Raw genomic sequence first — 25,273 nt, 5'->3', positions numbered from 1 at the left:
TGACATATTTTCACGTATTCTACATACAAGGAAAATGATTCTCAGAAATGTTGCTTTACTTGACAAAGGCCGCACATCCAATAAACAGCGTAGAGGAAATAGTCTGGCTCCAATCTGTCTGCAGAGCGTGGGTCCTCTCCACACTCCACATGGCACTGGTTATCCTGTTTCAAACCCTTGAATTGCATCACATTCTAAAATCATTAAACAGGGAATTACATATAATTTCACTCCGTAAATAAGGACACTAATGTTATTGATGCCAATAAGATGAAACAAATGCCTTTGTCTGTGACCAGGAAGAAGTAATAAAAGAACGAGGAAAGACTTCTGGAGGGAGAAAAAGAAAGCATAGTCACGGGGACCCAGAGGCAACTTGATCTGATGTGATCATACCTGGGGTAGTGGGTTAAGATCCACTTGAGTGCTCACGGAATTTCCACAGACCTAAGACACTTCATCTGATGCAGCATATTAATCGGAACATACAAGTGAAGGGGTTGGATAAAGACTTTCGAAATCCTCCCAAGGTAATTTAATGGTAAACAACGACAAAACTCCAGGGATGCACTTTGAGACAATATCTGCTAGTAGTTTTTTATGTCACAGGCAGTCTTTCTCCTCTGTAGTTAAAGCTTCCTGACTTCTATGAGGCAGAGCAAGTAACAAGGTGCAATTAGATTGGTCTCCTTTTGTGGCTTAGACTTTGCGTAGAGAAGCAAGCAGCAATATCTCTGAAGTGTAATTTACAAAGAAAATCTGTGTGGGCATGTTCAGGTAAATAAAAAGTTACCCTTTAAGTGTTTGTATTAGAGCAGAAAAGGCTCTAATAATTTAGATTAACTGCAATGATGCCTCCAGAAGATTGGATCAAAGGAAAAGCATTTATAAAAACCAGGAGGGAAAAGCCACATGAATATATACACAGAAAAGACTGCTTCTTTGAGCAGTTTGTTAAAAAAAAAATAAAGGAAGGAAGGAAGGAAGACGTTTTAAGTAAATTTATGACAGAAATATAATTTTCTTAGTAAAGTATAAGAATCTTCGTATAGCCCAAGCCACCAATACAGAAAAAAACATAACCTGTCTCTAAAGGTACACATTATCACATGTATCATCAAAGCATTTGAAGTCACAGGCTTATTCAACTGAATATTTCCTCATAGATTATGTACGTATTCTTAGTAGTGGGGGTGCATTTCTTTTTGAAATACAATTATACTTCTGAGTTTAATATTTAGTAAGTTATCCACTTTTTATCACAAATTAAATTACCTTTTCAGACGAAGGAGTCATTTTCCCTCAGGTATGTATCATGAAAAGTAAAGATTTCAGAGCCAACTGAGAGGAGATTCATCTGTGGACGGCGCCTCCACACCGTCTCCCCTCAAGCTGCTCACTCTCTCCTCCCCACCTGCCCCACTGGCCCAGCGGCCCACAGGTGCTCACGATTGCACGTAGAAGCGTGCAGTCAAGACACCTGTTGTAAAGCCCGCTGACTGCCAGGGCACGGTATTTTAAATAAATAGGAGCCGCATTTTAAGCAGAAATCAGAAGAGGCTGCTAGCAGACGGGAGAATAAACTCTGCTTTAAAGTCAGCCTCAGCTCAGAGCCGCAAACAGGGCCAGCTGAGTTGAATCACTTGTGAATGGGGAGGTGTGTGCACTGGCTCTTTCAGCTCTGAAGGAGACACATCATGTTCTTGAAAATCTTTACAAACCTTCATCCTGCTAATAATACAAATGCAGTACAATACTTTATATGTTCTAGTCTCTCATTGAATGCCCGGCTTCCTCTGCTGGTCATTTTTACCACTAGAACACAGAGGAAACAACAAAGAAACTGCTATTTTGAACTTTATTCTGAGCAAAAAGGAAGGACAGGTTTGTAAGTAGAAACGACAAAAAGTTCAGAGAAAATGGCATTCTTCTTTTATAATTTAATACAGCATATATTTGTTCAATAAATAACTAACAATTTAGAATATGTATCTTCTTCTTGAAGATGATGATGAAATTCAACATACTTTAACCCACCAATGAACAGCTCAACATCACCTTTCCAATCTTTCTTTTTACTTTTTGTTTGGAAATTTAGTTCCAGCTTTTTATATAGGGAAATGTTTTTCTGATGGCCTGTGTCAATTACATGCAGTAATATATTTATAATTTGCTCACCACAAGTTTTCTTGTGTTATTTAACAACCTCCTTTATCTGTGTTCACAATTATTATTGCTAAAATACATCCCTTCGAATTTATTTTAGTGATGTTCTGTGAAACATGACCTCTCTTAATGTATCTCTAAAATTGTCTTGATTTCTCCTAACTCTGATGTTTTATCTGAGTATGGAATTATAGGTTTCCAGTTACTCTGCATTATCACTGTCTTGAGAAATTTATTATTTTTGATAAGAAGTTTTCTGTAAATTTAATTTTCTATTTTGAAGGTAATAATTCATCTTTATATCTTGAAAGATTCTTTTTAGCAATGTTTGAAGTTTCTCTGTGATCTGTACCTTTGCCTCCAGTGTCACAATACTCTTCCACACGGAATGATCCATCTATACGCAATATAGTTTGAAATTGCTTAAAATCCTTCAACACCCACCCACACCCCATTTAAAGAATAAAATCCATATTTCTTAGGGAAACATGGTTGTTCATGCTACTCTCTACAGTCTCATCCCTCACCATTCCAGGCCTCACACTTATGACCCAGACACATAAAACTACTTTAATTTTTATTTTATTTTTTATGTTTTTTTAATTGTTTTATTGCTTAAAGTATTATAAAGAGTATTATATATGTCTCCTTTTTTTCCTCCCTTTTACCTTCCCCTAACCTCCCATACCCCCCAGTATCTTGTGTCCATTGGTTATGCTTATATGCATGCATACAAGTCCTTCGGTTGATCTCTTACCCACTCACCAACCCTCCCAGGCCTTCCCGCTGTAGTTTGACAGTCTGTTCGATGTTGCTCTGCCTCTGTATCTATTTTTGCTCATCAGTTTATAATGGTCTTAATTATCCATAAATGATTTTATTCACAGAGCACTCCATGTTGTTATTAGCTTCTAAGTCGTTATTTATTCTGTTCTCTCTGCTAAAATGCCCCCATTCTCATTCCCATTTTTATTTTTGACTATGATTAATTCCCTTTTAACAGTTACAACTTAGTTCAAGACTCAACTCCTCTAAGAAGCCTCCTCTGACACGCTGGGCTGAGGTAGGTGTGCTTCCTTTGTGTCCAATTATACTCCAGTAATGTGCCAACTCTCCCAGTGACTCTTAAGTTCACTGAGATCAAAGGTTCTTCTTATACATTTTCAGTTGCTATCATGCAATATAGTGCTCTCTACTTAGAAAATGCTCAGTATATATTTGCTGAATATTGATAATAGTTAAGAAAAGGAAAGAGAGAATATAGGGTTAATAATATTCTAATTTCATGGATGCACGTATATTGCCTTTAATAAAATTTCAAATGCCATCCTCATTTTAAAATTATTTTACTTGTTCTATAATTAACTCATAAGAATTCAAATATTTAATATAGTAAGTAATCCTGGATTAGGAAAGGGAAAAGTAGTGTTCTCCCTACTTCAGTTCTTAAAGAGAGAAGAGTAGTGTGGAAATTTATTTCTAAGGTAGGAAGTGAACCTACAGTTAATTTCTGAAAAGAATTTTAAAATCTCACTACTACTGAAACCTTCAAAACCATACAATGTTCTTTACCTTGAAATAAAATATTTCAAAGATATCCACATTATTTATGATTTTTTACAATTTCCAGACTGTAGATAAAATGTTTTAATTTTATTATACTCTAGATATCAATTTAATGAAAGTGAATATATAAGAGTAAAAAGAAAAGGAAATGACACTTAAATTGACATATTTAATTGGCATTGCTAATTTCAAATAAAATAGTTAAATTGAAAGTGTGTGTGTGTGTGTGTGTGTGTGTGTGTGTTTCCCTCGAGCTTACTTGGCTTATGATGAAGAAACTCATTGGTCTGATACATTTGGTTTGACCAGTACTACAGCTTCTCAAACTCCACAAGCAGTGATTTATTGAAGCTACATGTTTTCAACCTCCTCCTGTCCCAGATAAGAAAATGAAAACCTTTCCAATATCCTTCCTCTTCCTTGATGAAGTTAAACTGCTCTTTATTAAATTTATAGACTGACTTTTATTTGTCACTACTTTAAATTATTTTCTCCCCAAAAGGATTAAAATTTGTTAGATTTCAGTGGGATTTAATATCGGAAAATTTTGAAAATATCTCTATTTGAAATAGATATACCAGAAAGTTCTCATGATTTTGTTTATTCCAAAACCACAAGGTTTAGCTTTGCCAACTTTTTTATTTCTCATCCTGAAGCATCTATAAATATAGTAGTTTCCTGGGACATTGTGCTACATTTTTTTCACTCAGGGCCCACCCTGGAAAGAGAAGCAATTTCAGATCTTTCATAAAGGTATTTAGCACAGAGAATTGATTACATTTGTGATACTTTGAAGTCAAACAAGGAATGGTGAAGCAATTTAAAGATTAATAATGGCAGACTCTATCAGCCTCAGGTCTAGAGAAGCGAGGAAAAAAAAAAGTAAATATGCCACCGGAGTACCTCTAATTGATCAGTCTTACCTGGATCTGCCAGGGCGATGGAGGCTGGGAAATGTGGCGCCCCCCCGCCCTACACCCACACCGCCCCATAAGAGCAGAATAGGAAGGTAATGCAAGTGATGGGGACGGGAGTAAATTGGGTGTCATCCGGTACACAGGGAGTATATAATACAAAGAAAGCTCTCTAGCTCTTTTCTGTGTGATCTTCACATTGCAAGCATCAGTAGAACCTGAGAGCCTTTTTGGAAAGGTGAATTCTTATTCTCCACCCAAACATATGGATTCATAAGTGATTCAGGGGGGGCCCAGACATCGGGGCTTTAGCTTTTATTTCAGTAAATTATCAGATACGTTTGTAGTCAAATAAATTTTCTCTTCTGCCTCTCCCTTTTCCCTGACACTATACTATTCTGGGTTAATAATACTCAGAGAGGTCAGGGTTTTTGAGGATCCTGCCAGTCTAGTAAATTTCTAGCAGCTTTTATTAACTGGAATGGAACATAATGTTTAAAGTTCCATATCTCATTTAGAAAACAGTAAAGGAATCCCTGGGTGTAAGTGGGCACCCCCTGAGTTGTTTATATTTTGAGAGGGCAGTTAAGGGTCAGGCTGAGTCATGGTAGCCAACTCTGATTAGATGTGGTAGTAATGATTCTGTGCAGTGACATATACAAAGAAATATGCCTCAGCTATCTGGGCCTTTCTCCATTCTGGCGGTAGGCAAAAAACAAAGTGCTTAGCGAATCTCCTTTGCCTTATCCACAAGATACAATTCTCCCCTGTCACTTTAGAGAGCCAATTTTCTCATGTCCTCTGTCTGCTATGAATAGATTTGAGGAATACAATTTGTTAGCTGAAATATTTCATTCAGTTTGGCACAGTAAATTCGCTCCATAATTTTCTCTCTTAACTTGCATTTGCTTACTTTTCCAAGTCAGTTTCTAAACTTTAAACAGTCTGGGGGATCTCTTTTCCAAGGACTCATGTTACTCATTTAATTGCTTCATTGACTCCAGTGCTTTGCACACTTTTCTTTGGTAGTTACACCCATAATGATTTTGAATAATAGTTTCAGCATTCCAGTGTACTTTTAAAATTTCCATTGCTTGCATTGTCTTTAATACAAACACAGACCAAAGAGTTTAGCAATTAGTAATTTTCTCTTTTGGGTATTCAGATTTCTGTAATTATTAAAATTAGAAATACCTCCAGTAGAAAATATTTAATAACATTGCTATCAATAATCTCAAGTTTGGATATCTTTGTTCCTCATTAAACTATTATACTTAGTTTAGAAAACCACAGTGAGGAGGAACAAAGGAAACTATATCTTAGCATTTCTATTGTTCACATTAAAATATGATGTTACAGAAAAATAAACAACTGAGTATGCTTCATATAAATTAGCAGTTTTTATAGCTATTGATAGTCAAATGTATTTTGCACAAATCCCCAAATAGCAAATATAGTATGCAGCTGACACATAAACAAGGTGTTTGATGAGAAAAAATATATATGTAAATATTTTACATACATGCTCAAAAAAATCAGTAAAAAAATGAATTTATGAACCAGATTACAAGATCTGTAGTAAATGCCTCCTGTGTTTGGTTCTGGTTTCAAGGTAAGGACGCCTCATAGGAGGAGGGTCCACTGAGGTCAGAGGCTCCATTCAGGAGATCAACCTAGGAAGGATATTGACAGGCCTCAGCAGGAAGCTCTGAGAGGAGCAGCAGAAACATTATGCAGAGAATTGAATTCCATACATCGAAGTGTCTCAAGGACTGCTAAATACCCAACTGTGGGGTCAAGGAGGAGAAAAGAGTATAAACAGTGTAACGAGGCCTGAGGCCATTGAATGTACAGTCACGATCAATAACGTCCAATGATCAGTAAAAAGAAAAACTCAAAATTACGATACAAAATACCATGAGCTGTGATTTTCTTTTTATGCAGTTCTTGGTGACATTGCAAAAAAATGGCAGAAAAGAAAAAGAAAGCAACTAAACGTGTTATGGCGACTAAGAAAGGAAACCGGGCAGAGGTTGTAGGAACATTAGGGGGAAACAAATAAGAAAAAGGCATTGTCTGTAGAATTAAAAGACTTTAATTTTCTCTTTTCAAATGCGTTATATTGTTGTTATGGAATCCCTTGTTCGAATCAGATTACAAACAATTTAAGAAATCAGTTCCTGAAATCCCTCCTGTGAGAGCTATCTGCTTCAAGGATTTGCAGCTCATGAGGGACACTCTCCCCAGCACAGAGAGATATAGCAATATGTGGAAATCTGCTAACCCCAAGTCATTTGTCACAAGGATTTTTGTCAGAGAAATAAATTTTAGCCTTTACTTTTCATAGACTATTCTCCTCATAGCACCTACTATAATCTTTCCATGCAGAAAGACTTCAATGTGTTGTGTACATTGAATTAAAGGGTGTGAAAATTGCTTAATCTCTGGGATCCTATACATAGCTGAGAGTTGCCAAGGACCTTGAGAGCTTGAGAACAGTGTCAGTTGTCGCTGGATCCCCTCCTACCTAGCACAGGACCTGGTGTCTAGCTGTAGCTGACTTTCAAAGCATGCCATTTCCATGAGTAATTCTAACTGGAAAAATATAACCATGTGATTTTCACATTTCTCACTCTGTCTTTTTCCTCTTTGTCTATCTAATATAGGCAAATGGGATCAAGGGAATAAAAGTAATAGAGTTAAAGAAAACCAAGTGAGAAAAACATTTCTCTTTTTCTAATTTTTTTTTTCTCAGATAGCCAATCAACAGGGTGAATGATATCACAAAGATATTTTTCCCCTAAAATAATGCAGGCACAGGGGAACAAAATCTCAAGTGGTCCAAAGGTCCAATGGATAGAGAATAAAAAAGATGTTTCCATTCTACCCCTTGCCAATCTTCTAGTTCTTTCAAGAAAAATGATTAGTACCAATATCTTGCATATAATAATCACAATTATAAAATTCTATTTCATTATTTGTAATGACTACATAGTGTTCTAATGTAGAATTATTATATTTTACCAAGTTCTCTATTTTTAAATTTATTATTATAATTTTTTAATCTTCACCCAAGGATTTTTTTCCATTGATTTTTAGAGAGAGTAGAAAAGAGAAGGAAAGACAGAGAGAAATATCAATGTGAGAGAAACACATCAATTGGTTGACTCCTGCATGAGCCCTGACCAGGGCCAGCAGGGAGGAGCCTGCAACTGAGGTACGTGTCCTTGACTGGAATCAAACCTGGGACCCTTTGGTTAGCAGGCCAAAGCTCTATCCACTGAACCAAAATGACTAGGTCCCAAGTTCTCTATTAATGGTTCAATGAATATTCCTATAAATACATTTTTTACACAAGTAAGTTTATTTGTAAATACTTTCCTAAAAGTAGAATTTTACTGATATTGCCATGTTTTATTCTAAGGGCATTGTTCCAGCTTACACTCTTATAAGGCCTGTATGATAATAGCATCAAGTTATTGAGTGCGGGACATTCACATAAAAGAAAATGTCACCTAAATATGGTTATAGTTTGTGTGTATGTTGTTGTTATAAGATGTAGTTAAGCATCTTTCTATATTTTAAAGTATTTCTTTCTTATTAATTGTCCCTTATATCTTTTCCCCATCTTATGTTAGGAATTGAACTTTTCTTTCTACAGATTTAATGAGTTTTTATATTAAAAAATTATGTTTTTGAGATATGATTTGTAAATAATTATTTTCAATTTGTCTTTGGATATAACAGCATTTTTCCACACAGATTTTTTTCATGTTTATGCATTAACATATATTATATTAATATTCTTAATGGTAGGGCTTCTGTATGTTTGGCCTTGCCTAGAAAGACTTTCACTAGATGAACATTAAATATAAATAAATCCATCAATCTAGAATCTCTGTTTAATTTTGAAAATTGCATGAGTAATAAGAAAAGTGCTATACATTTTTTTAATAAAAATAATAATCATAATAATTAAGGATTATGGATAAATACACTCAATTTTTTTCTAGGACAGCATTTCTTAAAGTTTAATACATAAAACTCTAATTGGTTTGGATAATATGAAAAGGTGTTTTCTGTGGTTAAATAAATTTAGAGTATGCTCCATTATGTAGGGATAACCAGTTTCTTTATCGCAGCATTTTCAAAGTTTTTAATAATATTATGTGAAGAATTGCATCTGTATTTGTCTTAGAGTTAGAATCCCATCCATGCTGTCTCCCCAAAGCAGAATCTGGATCAAAAATTCTGCTGCAACTGGTTTATTGGGAAGGTAATACCAGGAAACGCTGGTAGGAGAGTGGGGAAATGACACACAAAAGAGAGGAAACCACTACAGACGGCATGATGAGTAGGTTGTCACTGGGCAGCAGGGGTACATTCCCCCTGGGGAACTCTGAGAGCTTGGGCAGAATATACCAGAGAGTTGTCCCACACCGAAACAAGGATCCTGAGGTACTTATCCTTAAACCTCTCTGTCATTACTTGAGAACTATTCCCAGTGTCCTTAACTGCCTGTCGCTTCCTTAGTAGGAAACTCTGGCATGCTCAGGAATGAATGATGAGTGTTAATGGGATTTGAGCAGTGCACCCATAGCCTATGTTAGAGCTGCCATTTCTAAAGTGGGTTTACCCAAGGGCTTGTGGAGAGAAAAGTTTTCAACTTTCTGTTCACTCCATCCTCCTTTCTTCTTTCTAAGGGAGGATCGGTTGCTCTCTGCTTGGTCAATTTTTAAAGGTGAAGATGTGTCATGTTTGGGAATAGACAGGATAGCATCTTTGCAAAAATTGTGTTTATATTTATGATTGCCTGAAAGGTTCCCTTATTTCTGTTTTTGGTTCAGCTCCAGAACAATTTAATCATACAGCGTTCTTCCTTTTAAGCACTCTTAGTTAAACTATTGATTGCTTCCATTCCTTATACCAAATGTCTAACCTAACAGTATTAAGTTACCAAGATTTAGATTTGGAGTTATATGTTTAGTTTTAGGTGTTACCTTCACTGGACTATAGTCTCCAGTTATTTAACAATAATTTAGGTATTACTGTGACAGTATTTTATAGATGTGGATAACAGCTAAACAAGGTGACTTAAAGATTACTTCTTTATCCAATCAGCGGAAAGGCCTTAAGAGCAAAATCTGATATTTCTTAGAGACAAAATTCTGCCTCAAGACTGAAGCATAAAGTCCTGTTTGTCTGTTGGCTTGCCCTACAAATTTTCTGAAACCTAAACTTACCAGACTCTACATTTGGCAATCAGGCACTGCTCCATCTAACAATAACATGGTCTTTCCCCCCCATTATGCTATGACTCCTTATTTCAATAAGCCCCCAGAAATCTCATAGGAAAAGAAGTATTGGCAAATGAGATTCAGAGAGTCTTTGAATATCAAGCCAAATACCATTTAATATTACACAAATCATATTTTAACTCTTAGTAAACTCATGTTTTTGAAAGTAGATTAAGAAATTGTCTTGAGCCCTAACCAGTTTGGCTCAGTGGCTAGAGCATCGGCCTACAGACTGAAGGGTCCCAGGTTTGATTCTGGTCAAGGGCATGTACCTTGGTTGCTGGCATATCCTCAGTAGGGGGTGTGCAGGAGGCAGCTGATTGATGTTTCTCTCTCATCGATGTTTCTAATTCTCTATCCCTCTCCCGTCCTCTCTGTAAAAAAATCAATAAAATATATTTTAAAAAAAGAAATTGTCTTGATTACAGGATGCTTTCTCTAATCCTGCCACAGCAATAAAGACCAATTTGATGACTACTACTGCCTAAGGTCTGAAGAACTCATTCCCTCCTATTATCTCATTTGAACACAATCACAGTGTATTACTTATCTATTTCATGGATATTGTTAATAGGGAATTATCATATGGGTTACCTATATTTAATTATCATTTGAATATATTATATGATTTTTGCATGATATACTGTTAGAATAAATACTATACTTTCTGTGATAATCTTAGTTATATTTACTTTATTTTGTAACTAGGATATCTTGTTAAATTCATATTGTGTATTTTAGTTTTATGTAATTTCAATATATTTCATACAAATAACTTCACAAAAACATAAAAGTAGTCTTCAGACCATGAGTCCTAGTTTGTAGTTTAAAAATTTATCATCAAGTCTATAGTGACTAGATTAGTCTTTATCTTTTAAAAATCTATGGCTTTCATTTCTGCCTAATTAATCACACTCATGTATTTGGCAGGGGTAGGGGGAGTGACAATGCATGTATTCGTACCTGGAAGCAGTTTATTCTAATCTCAATTCAACTATGTTTTTCTTTGTTGGTGTGGCTTTCTCTGTTTGTTTGTTTTTGTATGCAAAGTGCAACTGGAATTTCAACATATAAAACAATAATAGATGCAATCATTTTAAAAGTTGAAAAATTTTAAAAATGTAATCCTGAGGAAACAGGGTAGAAGAGGCCATGATATCTGCTTAACTTTATTAGCTGTGTAATTTGATAGTGTTTTCTGTTTAGTTATTTCCCAGAAGAACTTGTAAATGGACAAGCTAACCCTGTGGAATAATGACAGCACTGGGATATATTAATTGGCAATATTAACAGAATAAACTTGAGAAATAGTAACAGATAAACCAGAAATATTAAATAGATAACTGTAAGTATGTGTATCCATAATATTCAAAAAAAATCTAAAAGGAAACACTTTTTTCATGATGTGAATTTGACTTCTAATACATGAAATAACAGTATAATTTTCTAGAGGTAACTTTCCTTAAAATATATTATTGTTAAATTTAAATAAGCATTGGCTAATATGTTTTAGCTACCAGCAAAAGTCAGGATAGGATATATTACGATGTGGTAACACACAATCACAAAATCCCACTGATTTTTCACAGCAAGATTGATTTTTCACTTCTCAAAGTGTTTTGTGGGTCTGAATATCCCCCCAAGGTACTTTTCCTTCAAGTGGCTTCTCAGAATTCTCTGTTCATAGAGGCTCCACCATGCTGCTGCTGCACCATCTGCAAATGTGGTATCCTTGGTCAATGCAGCAGGAAAAGGAGTATGCAGATGTCAAACCATCAACTGAATGCTTTGTCCTGGAAGTGATATATGTTACTTCTGCTCAAAACTCATTAACTAGAGATAGGCACACGCCTCCATCTAATTACAGCAGTGCGTGGGAATGTAATTCCCTCATTCATCTAGAGGAAAGAGAGAATTGGATGTGGAAAAAAATATTAGAAGTCTCTACCCCAAGCTGCAAGATTTTAACTTAAAGCTCCATGAAGAATCTACAATTCCCACAATGCCCAGTATTTCTTCCACGTTGCCTAAGATACAAAGTTTGTATTACTAAACATGCACAGGTTTGTATTACTATAAACATAATTTTGTAGTAATGAATATGTTGCTCTGTGTATCTGAATGGCATGATATAGAGCAAGTTTGGGAATGGCATTTCACAATGTAAGAAGAGCAATAAGAATACAACAATAAGAACAGGAGCAGACATCAATAACATAAAATTTACCATTTATTACTTTAATGTCTTATCAGAAAAAGCACTTGCTACCTAAGATCTCTGTAAATGTCAAGAAACTAAGTAAAAAATCTAACTTTGCCACATATACACAAAATTATTGAACAGGATAACTCTTCCGCCCGGTGTTAGCCTATGGTAATTCTACAGGGCCTTTTCTTTCCCGGGGTGCCTTCCTCCAGAGAGAAGACCTGGCAGTTGCTACAGCTGTTCCTGCTGAATGAGAATGTTATTATATCCATGGTAACAGATGTTACACCTGAAGGTTTATCTTTTACTTTCAGTAAAATTTCACTCCAGAACAGGAAGGTTTATGAAACATCTATAATATCGCAAAATAAATGTTCAACTGCAAATTTAAACTGTTTCATTATTTTAAAAATGCTTTCATTTCACACAGTTGATGTGATTAATTGAAGTTTGCCATCATTTCAAAAACTTTAAAGTATCACTATTAGATAAATAAATGAACATTTAGATACAATCAGCTTTAAATCTGGAATTACTTGCATGAAGGATCTCTCTCTATCTCTCTTTAATCAAGCATAACTTGATCATAACTTCTAATGATAGAGTTGGAATTAACCATATTTTTACGTTTGTGACTGATTGTGACTGAGGTGCTTAAAATTCCCCACTTCACTATAATCAGGAGATCTTTCTTTAACTAAACCTTCAAAAGATAGAAGCATATAAAGATATTGATTTAAATTAATTCTATTACATCATATTATTTGATCTATCTGAGATCATTGATGAACTTTTAGATAAAGTCAAAATGAAAATAATTCAAAGCCTGAGGACCACTCCAAGTACAATCTACATTCAATATACTTCATTCAGCAAATATTTACTGAGCATCCATCATGTATTTGCTCTGAGTCAGCGGTTCTCAACCTGTGGGTCGCGACCCCTTTGGCGGTTGAACGACCCTTTCACAGGGGTGGCCTAAGACCATCCTGCGTATCATATATTTACATTATGATTCATAACAGTAGCAACATTACAGTTATGAAGTAGCAACGAAAATAATTTTATGGTTGAATCACAACATGAGGAACTGTATTTAAAGGGCCAGAAGGTTGAGAACCACTTCGAGTTGATGAGAAGGAAAGGAGAAGCTGGAGAAGGAGGTTAGATCTCTGACAGTCAAAGAGGCTTGATCTTCTTATATCAGACAGTCACTGAATGCAGCAGCCCCTGGGAAACAGGCATGACCTTGGGCAAGGCAGACAGCCCTCTCTGGAAGCTGAGTTAATAAGCCCTTCAATCTAGAGGAGGTGAGAGGGTGTGGATCCAATCAGGATGGTGTCCATACAATCCCTTACCTCACATATATTACATAAAAGTTTACTTGTGGTTGTAATTTTAATTTCTAATTTATTCTAATGAATAGACTGGTAAAATTCCCTAAGGCTAAGTCTTAGATCTGTTTTGATTTGAATCATTTTTCTCATGTATTTCCAGGTAAGTATGAATAATATCTTCACATATTAACTGTGAAGAATATGGATTCAGCTTTAGCCTTACCACATTTTCTTCAATTGCTCAATAGAAAAAGAATGTGCTGCTAAATTTCTTGCATCTTATTTGGGGCACAGCAAAATTTATGTACATAATAGAGTAATCATAAAATTTTTGAGACGAGGAGTAATATTATGATATTCCATTTAGCAGCATGTTAATAAAAATGATTTAACTATAGTGTCATAAAGAATGATATTACACAAAGTTATCTGAAGCAGATACTTGATATTAATTTGAGCAGAATCATATGGATTTGCCTATATCACTTACTACTTGTAATTTTAAATGACTGTTCAACCTTTCTGTGGATTTAACTACTTTTGGTTCAAGATGGGATTAAAGTTTGTTCAATATGACCTAAATGGAGATATTTAAAATTGCTTGTAACTGCATTTGATTCTGCAGTTGTCTTATAAAAAAAAGTCACCCTTCATGGGACCTGACCTCCAGGATATGTTTTCCATGCTCAAAAGAACATGAGGTAATAGAGGTTTTAATGCAGCTATTTTGAAACTAACAGAGCATTTTAGATTTTTTTTAAAAAAGTGTTCTCCCTGAGAGACATATGTTCAGGGAGATAGCTGAAAAGCATCTCCTTGGTTAGCACACTGAGCACCTATCACATGACTTAAGGGCATTAAATTACACATACTATAGAGTCAAAGGAATAGTGAAGTCACTTTTTGGAAATATTCCATATGAAGACTAGTATTCTAAACTTTTATTCCATTGGGAGTATGTGATTTCTTAAGCCATGAAAGTAATATACTGCCAGGAACCAATTCCAGCATGTCATAATTTCAAGAGTTTCATCAAAAGGTTGATGAGACTTGGGGACTCAACAGGGTTGAGAATGGCTAAAGGCATTTCCCCAAAGCTGAATAGGAAACTGATTGTGGCTGCCAGACAGTTAAAGGGCATCTTAATCTACATGTTATTGCCTCCTACTGGCCAAACACCTGAACAGCTGTAGGCTAATTCCCCCAAACTAACAATGCTGCTGTACCCTTTGAAACCTTACCCTTTGAAGTGTATTATCTCCACCTTGCCTTAGGACAAATTGTGTTAATAAAAGCAACAGTCCTAGACAAGGAGATAGTCTTCAGTTCCTTTAGCTGAAGGTCCTCTGACCCCCAATGCCTTACAAAATTCTATCTCGTCTCCGGACTCTTTATTAGTCCCCAGATTCCTATGTCATCTATGCACAGCCCCTTCTCCAGATTCCTGAATCCTTCTTTATGCTGGGACAAGAACCCCGGCAATATACAGTGGGGCCTTGACTTACGAGTGTCCTGACTAACGAGTTTCTCGAGATACAAGCCGTCTCTCAGCCGATTTTTTGCTTTGAATTGCGAGCTAAAATTCAGGTTACGAGCCAGCTTCAGATACCCCACCGCAAGTTGGCGCAGCGAACGTCACAGTGAACGCCACAACATCAGCCCAGCATTCAATTCATTGTAATGGTGAAAATTGATTTGACATATGAGTAATTTGAGTTACAAGCTCGGTCACAGAACAAATTAAACTCATAAGTCAAGGCCCCACTGTACCAGCAAGATATACTAATACATGGTCTTTAGCACGCTAACAAATCAAACAGCAAAAAAAAGCTAGAAGGGCCAGAAAAATATTTATCAGAAATGTTCAGATTTTGAAGCACATTTTATCAAACAAACCTGGTATGATGCTCCTGGCAGGGTATTTGGAAGTACTAGGCCAGTGATGGCGAACCTATGACACGCGTGTCAGAGGTGACACGCGAACTCATTTTTTTGGTTGATTTTTCTTTGTTAAATGGCATTTAAATATATAAAATAAATATCAAAAATATAAATCTTTGTTTTACTATGGTTGCAAATATAAAAAAAATTTCTATATGTGACACGGCACCAGAGTTAAGTTAGGGTTTTTCAAATTGCTGACACGCCAAGCTCAAAAGGTTCGCCATCACTGTACTAGACACTAGAAAAATGAAGTTACCCTTATATCTGTAATATCTAATGACATAAAAAGATATTAATGTTATGTAGTGAGTGTTTAATGTAAATGAAATGTGCAAATGCTATTGAATTGGAGTCACTGTGACAAAGTCAGAATTGAAATCTGCAATTAGAACATCTCCAGATGTTCCGCTTTCCAGAGCATAAAATATTCATGATTCTAAATAGTGACAGAGAAGGAGATGTTTTATATAATATTTTTGTTCTCCTCTAAAATGGCTTCAAATAAACTAGCTCGTACTGTAGTGTGCAGAGCCCACCAAAATGAGCTACATGTGTAGAGTCTGTAGATAAGAGGAACCTACATGAACGAAGCAAATGTAACTCTCATAGCAATATCCACAACAAACAGAATTATCATGTCAATGTAAAGTCAGAGAAAGTCATTGAAGGGCTTAACTTTTGCTACCTACTCAGTGAAAATATATTTTCAATTAATTTAGACAAAAAATTTAAGGCTATATCATTCTATTATGTTCCAACATGCCATGGGCTTGGATTCTTCCTTTGGGTATTGGCTAATTATTTCAAGAGGAAAGAATTGCTATCACCCAAGAACAGTGTGGGAGGAGAGTGAAAACATTTCCAAGGTTTAGGGAAAGGGGCAGAGCATAGCACAGTAGCAGCATGGGTGGAGCCTCCAGCAGTGTTTCCATACATCCTTAAGAGGACTGAGAAGATCTGCTCATCATGCATTCTTTACAAAAATATCTTTTATTGATTTCAGAGAGGAAGAGAGAGATAGAAACATCAATGATGAGAGACAATCATTGATTGGATGCCTCCTGCATGCCCCACACTGGGTACAGAGGCCCCAACCCAGGCATGTGCCCTGACCAGGTATGAAATCATGACCTCCTGGTTCATAGGTCGACTCTCAACCACTTTGCACACCAGCTGGGAAGACCTTGATGCATTTTGAAGACCGCTCAAAGAGAGTTACATATTGCATGTACTCATCTCTTCCTAATAAGCATACTCAGGAAATGGGGCACACCTTATTCCTTAGAAAAATAGTTGTACTTAGAATAAGGACTTTAGGGAGCAAGGAGCAGCAGAATTTTCTACTTAATTTGAATAAGAAGTATTGTTGGCCCCCAGGTTTTATCTATCCAGCAGACAAGTTTTGATTGACCATTGATGTTTGTTGTTGGTTTCTTTTTCTGTATTTTTAAATTTAATTAGTTGTTTACAATTAAGTTGAAAAACTCCTATCTCACAAAAAAATAGATTTCTGACTTCGATTGATCTAACAACACTGAATCAATATCACCGCATTATATATTCAACAAGTGCTATTCCCTTCAAAAAGACGTTTTTCTTGTTTCCCAAAGTTTTATTCATATTCACAACACAGATTCACCAACCAACAATCAGTTGTTATTTTCATGGGTATTGCTTAATTTTTTGTTGTTGTTATAATCAGCTGCTACCCTCATTTGTTTTCTGCTTGCAGCCCATATGTATCTGAGTCAACTGCAGGTCTAAACTAGGAAAATCTGGGATAAATATTCCTAATGTCAACTTTGAAATAAACAAAACTGGGAATATCTGTATAGACCAAGACTAATGTAGATTTTACAGCTCAAACTTTGATTAAAATCAGAATATTTTTGAGCATACGAGAGGAGAGAATTTATTGGCAGCTTAAGCATTTGTGAAACTAATGGTTGAATTGGTTTATTTACTATGAATTCCCCTTCATGCCCCCCACTCCCATGTTCTTTGTAGATTAAAAATATGCATAATGAGGTTTACTTCTTATCATTTGATTTAGTTTTCCATATGTTTCCATATGTTCAGCAAAGTGGGCCAATAAAATTTATTACATATTTTTTTATTTTTTCCAGTATATGGAAATAGGAGTCATTATTTAAATTTTAGATAATAATCTAAAATTCTGAGTCTTATTGAATTGGTCCCCTCTGAATAGTATTGATATAATGTAGAAAATACAAGAATAAGTCTTTCCTAAAAAATAGACTTTGTATATATATACATTTTTTTACTTTGAAAATTATAGTTGATTATAATATTTGCAATGTTATATGAAAGAAACAATGTATAATAATTGTCCAACATAGGCTCAAATACCTTGCTTCATTTTATGTTTATTAATTTTATCTCTAATACTTATTTGACCCATTACATAATCTAACAACAAAGAAAAACAAAATCTGTAGATAATCTTATATAATAAAAGCCTAATACGCTAAGTGTATGGTTGTTCAGTCAGCCGTTCAACCAATCAAAGCATAATATGCTAATGATATGCTAAGCCACTCAACTGCTCTCTATGACATGCACTGACCACCAAGGGGCAACCAGCCAGCCAGTCGACCAGTCGCTATGATGTGCACTGACCACCAGGGGGCAGATGCTCCAACCAGTAGGTTAGCTTGCTTCTGGGGTCCGACCGATCAGGACTGAGCAAGATGGGCTGGACATGGCCTGGAGCCCTCAAGCGGTCCCCCCCCCCCCCCCTTGGGCTGGCCAACTTTCCACATCCTTCCCCAGCCCCGAATTGTACACTGGTGGGGTCCCTCGGCCTAGCCTGGGCCCTCTCACAATCCGGGCTGAGGGATCCCCCCCGCCCCCCGCTGTCAATGCATGAATTTCATGCACCAGGCCTCTAGTAAGAAATAATGGAATCTTGACATTCTAGAGGAATATTTTTATTTTCCTTAAGATAAAGTAATATCCAAACTATAATGCATTTTTTTTCAGTTGAAAACATATATGTCAGTTTTTAGAGGTAGTTTATTAAATGATACTTTTTGAGATTTAAAAAATAGTCTAATCCATTTGTAGTTTTTAGTAAATGTTTTGAGCTAAATAAACTTTCAGTTTGAAATGACTTAGAATTGAATCAATTTTATATTATTTGTTGTAAATAACATAGTATAGATTACTTGAGTAGTGTAAAACATATTGATATATTGTTTGCTTTAAGAAAACCTGATGAACTTGGTACTACTGTTTTTATAATACACTTAGTGTACAATTAAGCATTTCCAATTATATTACAAAATAGAAAAATCTCAAACAAATAAAAATAATAGAGAACTACTATTTACCAGACATGTATCATTCCAATGTTCAATATAATTATACACTATTAAGGTCTACATAATAAAAACTAGTCATAGTTTAAAAAAAATTTCAGAACAACATTCTAAAGATAAAATACCTGTATAAAAACAAGTAAAATAGCTGAAACTGGTTTGGCTCAGTGGATAGAGCATCGGCCTGTGGACTGAAGGGTCCCGGGTTCGATTCCGGTCAAGGGCATGTACCTGGGCTGCAGGCACATCCCCAGTGGGGGATGTGCAGGAGGCAGCTGATCGATGTTTCTCTCTCATCAATGTTTCTAACTCTCTATCTCTCTCCCTTCCTCTCTGTAAAAAATCAATAAAATATATATTTTTTAAAAAAAGTAAAATATATTTTTTGATAACATATTGCTAAAGAAACAGAATTTATGGGGAGAAACATTTTAATGAGCTATCAGTGACATATATACTGAAATGTTTAGGAGTGAAGTATACTGATGTCAGCAACTCATTTGTGATGTATAAAAAACCAAGGTGGACTAATGGATGAATAAAAAGATAAATATATGTTATAGAAAATATAGTAAAATGTTTACAATAGAATCTAGTTGGTCTTCTCATGGATATTTACTGTTCAAATTTTATGTGTGTTAAAACATTTTTTAAATAAAATAATAAGGGAAATATCTTATTATTTTACCATTTTCTAATTATGTGACAAAATTATTAAAAATGTACAAATACAAGACAGAAGGATGGAAGTAATGGCCTGTTTATGCCAAAGCCAGAAATAAATCTTGTCTGAAACAAATGTTCCTGAGGACTGTAGACTCAGTTTCACTGGAATCTTTTTTGTTATGCCAGACTTGAATAACTCACAAACTACAGATACACTTAAATAAGAAATTGAGAGAAGGAGGACAAGGAAACTATTAGCAACTCAAGAAAGAAATTGTTACTGGAATCTAGTACAGTATTTTCTGCAACAACTTGAACAATAAGAGAGAATCATTCATTGTCCATGGCATTGTTCCCAAGTTGCCACTTTTTAGATAAATTTATATATCTGAGAAAATATCAAAACATTTTAAAGCATGTCACAATAAAGGGAAATAAAATAATTGCTTCAATGACTAACTTTTAACAGACAGAAGTATCACTATTGATGTATAGCATAGATAAATAATTGAGTGCAGGAATAGATGAACATTACCATAGAATGGAATATGTGTCATTGATATTCTAGGTCTAAAAGACATATCAAGTAAAAGGTCATCTTTTGACACTGTTCCTAGATCACATCTAATTCTATCTTTACTGCCAAATATTTCTAATTATTCTGTGTGGACCCAGGATATCATATATGTATGTTTTCAGTGCAAATCTTTTAAGAATCATCCCCATTAGAATTAAGTCCTATTGAACTACCTTGAAAATTGACTTCGTAATTTTGAAATTAGTATTTTTCTAATATCTTTTTCTGCCCTCTCGATTTTATCAGTATACTGTGCCAGTCTTTAAAAATATTGTACCCACAAAATCTTGGCAAGTTGTTATACCATTTTTTAAATATGTTTATTTTATATATTTCTTTATTTTTAAAAATTATATTTTTATTGATTTCAGAGAGGAAGGGAGAGGGAGAGAGAGAAACATCAGTGATGAGAGAGAATCATTGATTGGCTGCCTCCTATGGGCCCCCTACTGGGAACTGAGCCCGCAAACCAGGCATGCCCTCATCAGGATTAAATTGAGACCTCTTAGTTCATGGGTCGACGCTCAATCACTGAGCCACACTGGCCAACCCTGTTGAGCTATTTTTATTCCATAATTTCAAATTCAGAATTTCAACTTCTCAGTAACATTGGGGGAAAGCTATAATTAAATTTAGAATTCCCAAGTACTCTTAACATTAATATTTCTTGTTTATTATCTAAGTTTGCTAGAGAAACTCTATGTCATCCTGCTTGGCACCAGTCACGTGTGGCCCTGTCAGAAGCTTTAATTGTGGTTAACCATGAGATACAATTGGATGCTCTTGTGATTGATTCTTAAAGACACACTTTAGGGAAAAGAGTATTATTTATTTTTCACAGAGATCGCACAGTCCCAGACATTCCATTGGGAAACCTGAATAGGGCATAATGCAAGTGCTTTGTTTATAGTCTGTCATGTTTAGTGTTGCCTTAAGTAGTAGATAACTCTAAATAGTTTAAATGATTTATAAAGTATCTATGTCAACATCATACACTATATATATATATATATATATATATATATATATACATATATATATACTAGGGTTTAAGGTATTTTAGCAAAAATTAAAAAGCTAGATTGCGTTAAGTCTCTACCTCACCTATGACATTTGTATAGACTTATGTTTTCGTCAATTATTAATAAACTTAAAAGACACATGACTTAGGGTTTGTTCATTATAAGTTGGAGAAGCCTGTATTAATTGGATATTCAAAATATTTAGCCAGAAATGTTTAACAACTTTACAAAAATATTAAAAGAATCTTATATATTATCCAGTGTTTTCCTCCGTTAGGATTCTAAGGCTGGATAAAATTAATATTTTGTACATATTTTAAAATAGTAAATAGTAATTTTGAACATTGTTCATCTGGGTCCCAGTCTTTTATTTCATTAATCAATATAATATGCTTTGATAAACAAAAATGCATTGGTTAAAAAAATTGAAAATTATGCCATTCAGTCTCATATTCAAATATAAAAGTTGTCAGGAAAAAATATTAGTGGGTTTATTTTTATTTTTAACTAACTAGGAAAAGCCTACAATTAAAGATAAACCAGCCTCCCTACCAGATACATGTGGTATAGTTGGCAATTATCTTGTTTGTTATCAACACCCCACAGACTTACTTTTCATTTACAAAAATGTGCTCAACGCCTCTGGGTATATCTACAAAACAGCAAACAAAGAGAAATAAATGTTTATTTTTAGTCAAAGAAATATGTGACAAATTTTAGCTTTTTTTTACTTATGATTAAAAATAAGCCATCTTAATGTAAGCTGTGGAGGAAGAAATCTCCTTTCATACCACAGGATAGAGTAGAAAAGTTTAACTCAATGCCTAGAAATTAGTTGGCATTTGATATAAATAGCTTGAAAGAATGAATGAGTAAAACATATAAATGAATGATAATGAACACCTAGTATAAGAAATTGTTTGTAGGTCAATGGGAAGAAAGGAGACATATGTAATACTTTAAACAATAAAGAATTTTTTTTAAAAAAAGAAGTTGTTTGTTATAAACAAAGTAAAACCTCACATTCTAATAGCAAATAATCTCACAATTTTTTATATGACCTGATAAACAATTTATCTTTCAAATCCTGGGGTCAGAAAAGAGAATTGACAACATCTAGACTTAATTATCATCAACAGAAAGAAACCATTTAAGGAGTTAAAGTAGTATAGGGCTCAAGTGCCTATAGCCTCTTGGAATAAATAATAAGGAAAGAGTGTTAGCATGTAAGAGAAAAATGATTTTGGAGAGAGAAAGAGAGAAGCACATTTGTAACTAGACAACCAAGAGGCCCAGGCTGCCTGTCGCTACTTGAGCCAATTAAGCAGAGACAGGGTGGAATCATACACTAGTATGAGCGTTTATTCCAATAATACCGACAGTATGGGAGAGCAGCAGGTCATCCACAAAAATCCACTCTGCCTCTCCTCATAAACCAGCTGTTATATTGGGTAAAAGGACAAAGATTACATGGGAAAGTAAGAATTACAGACATGAGAAAGTAGGCAAAGTGTAATCATTACAGGTTACAGGCAATGGGGGCTAGAGGGAAGGGTTTGCAGAGGGTGGATGCTTCCAGGTGCCCCTGGGACCAGGTTATAGGTAATAGGGGCTGGGAGTTGCAAAGAACGTTCACCTCAGAGACTACATTATTTCAGCGACCAGGTTGTAAATCTTTCCATAATGATAGGCAGTTCTCAGAAAAGGAGGACAGATTGCATTCAGATGGTAACTCCCAAGTCCCATGGCGTACAACTCTCAGCCAGGCTAGAATGTGCTTTCTCTAATCAGAGAAGAACAATCATGGTTAACAGAGCAGGATTAATATTTCTTATCATTATAGCTAGTACCCAATATTCTTTTTCTGCCCCTAACACACTGACAGAATGTATGAACAAATTCTGCTCAAGAGGGCTGATGATCTCAAAAAGTATTATTCCTGGAAAACAATAGTGAAGAAGTGGAGAGGCATGCGCAGAATATAGTGTGGATGATAAGGAAAATCTCTGGGGAGTGGAGAGCAGCAGCAGAGTTAACTGATTCTCATGCCTCTTTGAATGTCCAGAGCCTAGTACGGCCTGAACGATGTAGGTGCCCAATAGATATATTTGCAGGAAGTAGTAGGGGGACAATGAGTCTTACCACGAAACATGGTTCACCTGTCTCTCAGGTGTGGTGGCTGATTTTCTACTTGGACTTTGCCATTCTATGATTGTTTTGCAATTCAGCAGTCACTCTACTAGAGGGAAAAATAGGAAAAGTGAATCAGGTGAATCTTAAATCAGTCATTATGGCCAACAGTAAGCACTTATCCTAACATGCAACCGGAGAGAGGATTTTAGGAGCAACTAAATATCAGAATGTACAATGTCACACTGACTCTAATTTATCTGATTCATGCAATTCCTGTTGCTCATTACTGTATGACAAGGTTTATGTTCATTATAATCGCAAAAACAAGAATCACAATACCAGTAACCAAAGAAACACAATAAAGATATATTTTAAGAGCTCCTCAACTTATTCCTAATAACCAATTACCAATCCATTTTTCAGTTTTAAATTCTATTTTTATATATAGTAATTTCGTTTACCTACTACTATCAGGTGTAACATGTAAGCTAATAAAAGAAGAGCAAAACTGTGTCCTTTTTACTGTATGTTGGGAGATCCAAAACAGTATCAATGTCGCCTGTCTCTGCCTATGAAGCTAAGTCCTATCTATATGATAGAAAAAGAATTGTGAGACTGTAAATAAAACAATAAAGCCAACTAAGTACTGAAAGTACTAGAGAGGTAAAAAACAAACAGAGTATCTGTTTGGGTGTAAAAGGGGAATATTTAATGCATTATAAAAGTATTTTATAAATTGATAGGCAATATTCATATGAGCAGTAAGACATCAAAGTATCTAAAAATGGACTGATATTTTTGTACAGAATTTCACGTGTCAAAATAAAAATGATCACACATCTGCTTTGTTGATAAAATTCCACTACTAAAAGTAGAAACTTTTAGTCATGGACGAATGTTTTTGAAAATGGAAGTAAGCAACTTTCACTGAGTAACCTCATACAGGTTAATTTATAGCTGAATATTAATTTGCCAATTTTCCTCTAGGAACAGAATTGTATGTATTGTCCATCCAGGTTACCCTTTCTGAGAAAAGTTATATGGGACATTAAATTAGCCATTAAAAGGATGTGTGTGTGTGTGTGTGTGTGTCTGTGAACAGATAATGGAATAGAAAGATAGATGGAAGGAAGAATGGGCAGAAGGCAAGGAAAAGAGAAGACAATGGAAATGAAGGGGAGAGAAGAGAAGAGAAGAGAAGAGAAGAGAGGAGAGGAGAGGAGAGGAGAGGAGAGGAGAGGAGAGGAGAGGAGAGGAGAGGAGAGGAGAGGAGAGGAGAGGAGGGGAGGGGAGGGGAGGAGAGGGGAGGGAAGGAGAGGAAAGAGAAGTGAAAGGAAAAGTGGAAAAAATACTCTTAAATGGTACTTTCTATAGTCTTGACAAATTCTTGGACTATCCCTTGAAAGAAAAAGCATCTCTTTAGTGCCTGGATTGCACATGCTTTCAGATTAAACTTCACTCTCTTCCTCAGAATATGTGCTATACATTGGCAACTTTTCTTTCCCTGGTCCCTACTTTAGTAGTATGCCTATTTACTGTGTTAGTTTTCTGTTGCTGCTGTTAGAAATTATCACAAACTTTGTAGTATAAAATAATACAAACTTATTATTTCACACTTCTCTAAACTAGAAGTTTGAAATGTGTCTTACTGAGCTCAAATCAAGGTATCTGCAAGGACACATTCCTGTCTAGAGGTTCTAGGGGAGAATATACTTTTTGCCTTTCCAGAGGCTGCTGCATTTTTTGGCTCATAGCTCCACTCCTCCATCTTAAAAATCAGCAAGTCAAATCCTTCTCCTCTTGCATCACTCTGACCTCCTCTTCTGCCTCCATCTTCCATTTTTAAGGACCCTTGTGCTTACACTAGGTGCTCTCAAATGATCCAGGATAATCTTTGTATTATAAAGTCAGGTGATCATCAGCCTTAATCTACCTGCAATTTTAACACCCTTTCATCATGTAAAGCCACATATTCAGAGGTTCAATGTATAGTGCTTTGACATTTTGAGGGATAGGGGGCTATTCTGTTTACCTTACTTCCATTCTGTGGTATGCTCTGTTTTGTTAATATTACTCATCAAGTTTCCGTCTAGAAGCTCTTCCT

This window comes from Myotis yumanensis, unplaced genomic scaffold (assembly GCF_028538775.1).
Source record: "Myotis yumanensis isolate MYYU_CA2020_CCGP unplaced genomic scaffold, mMyoYum1.0.hap1 SCAF_6, whole genome shotgun sequence".
Taxonomy (NCBI): domain Eukaryota; kingdom Metazoa; phylum Chordata; class Mammalia; order Chiroptera; family Vespertilionidae; genus Myotis; species Myotis yumanensis.
Note: the sequence above shows the minus strand (reverse complement) of the source record.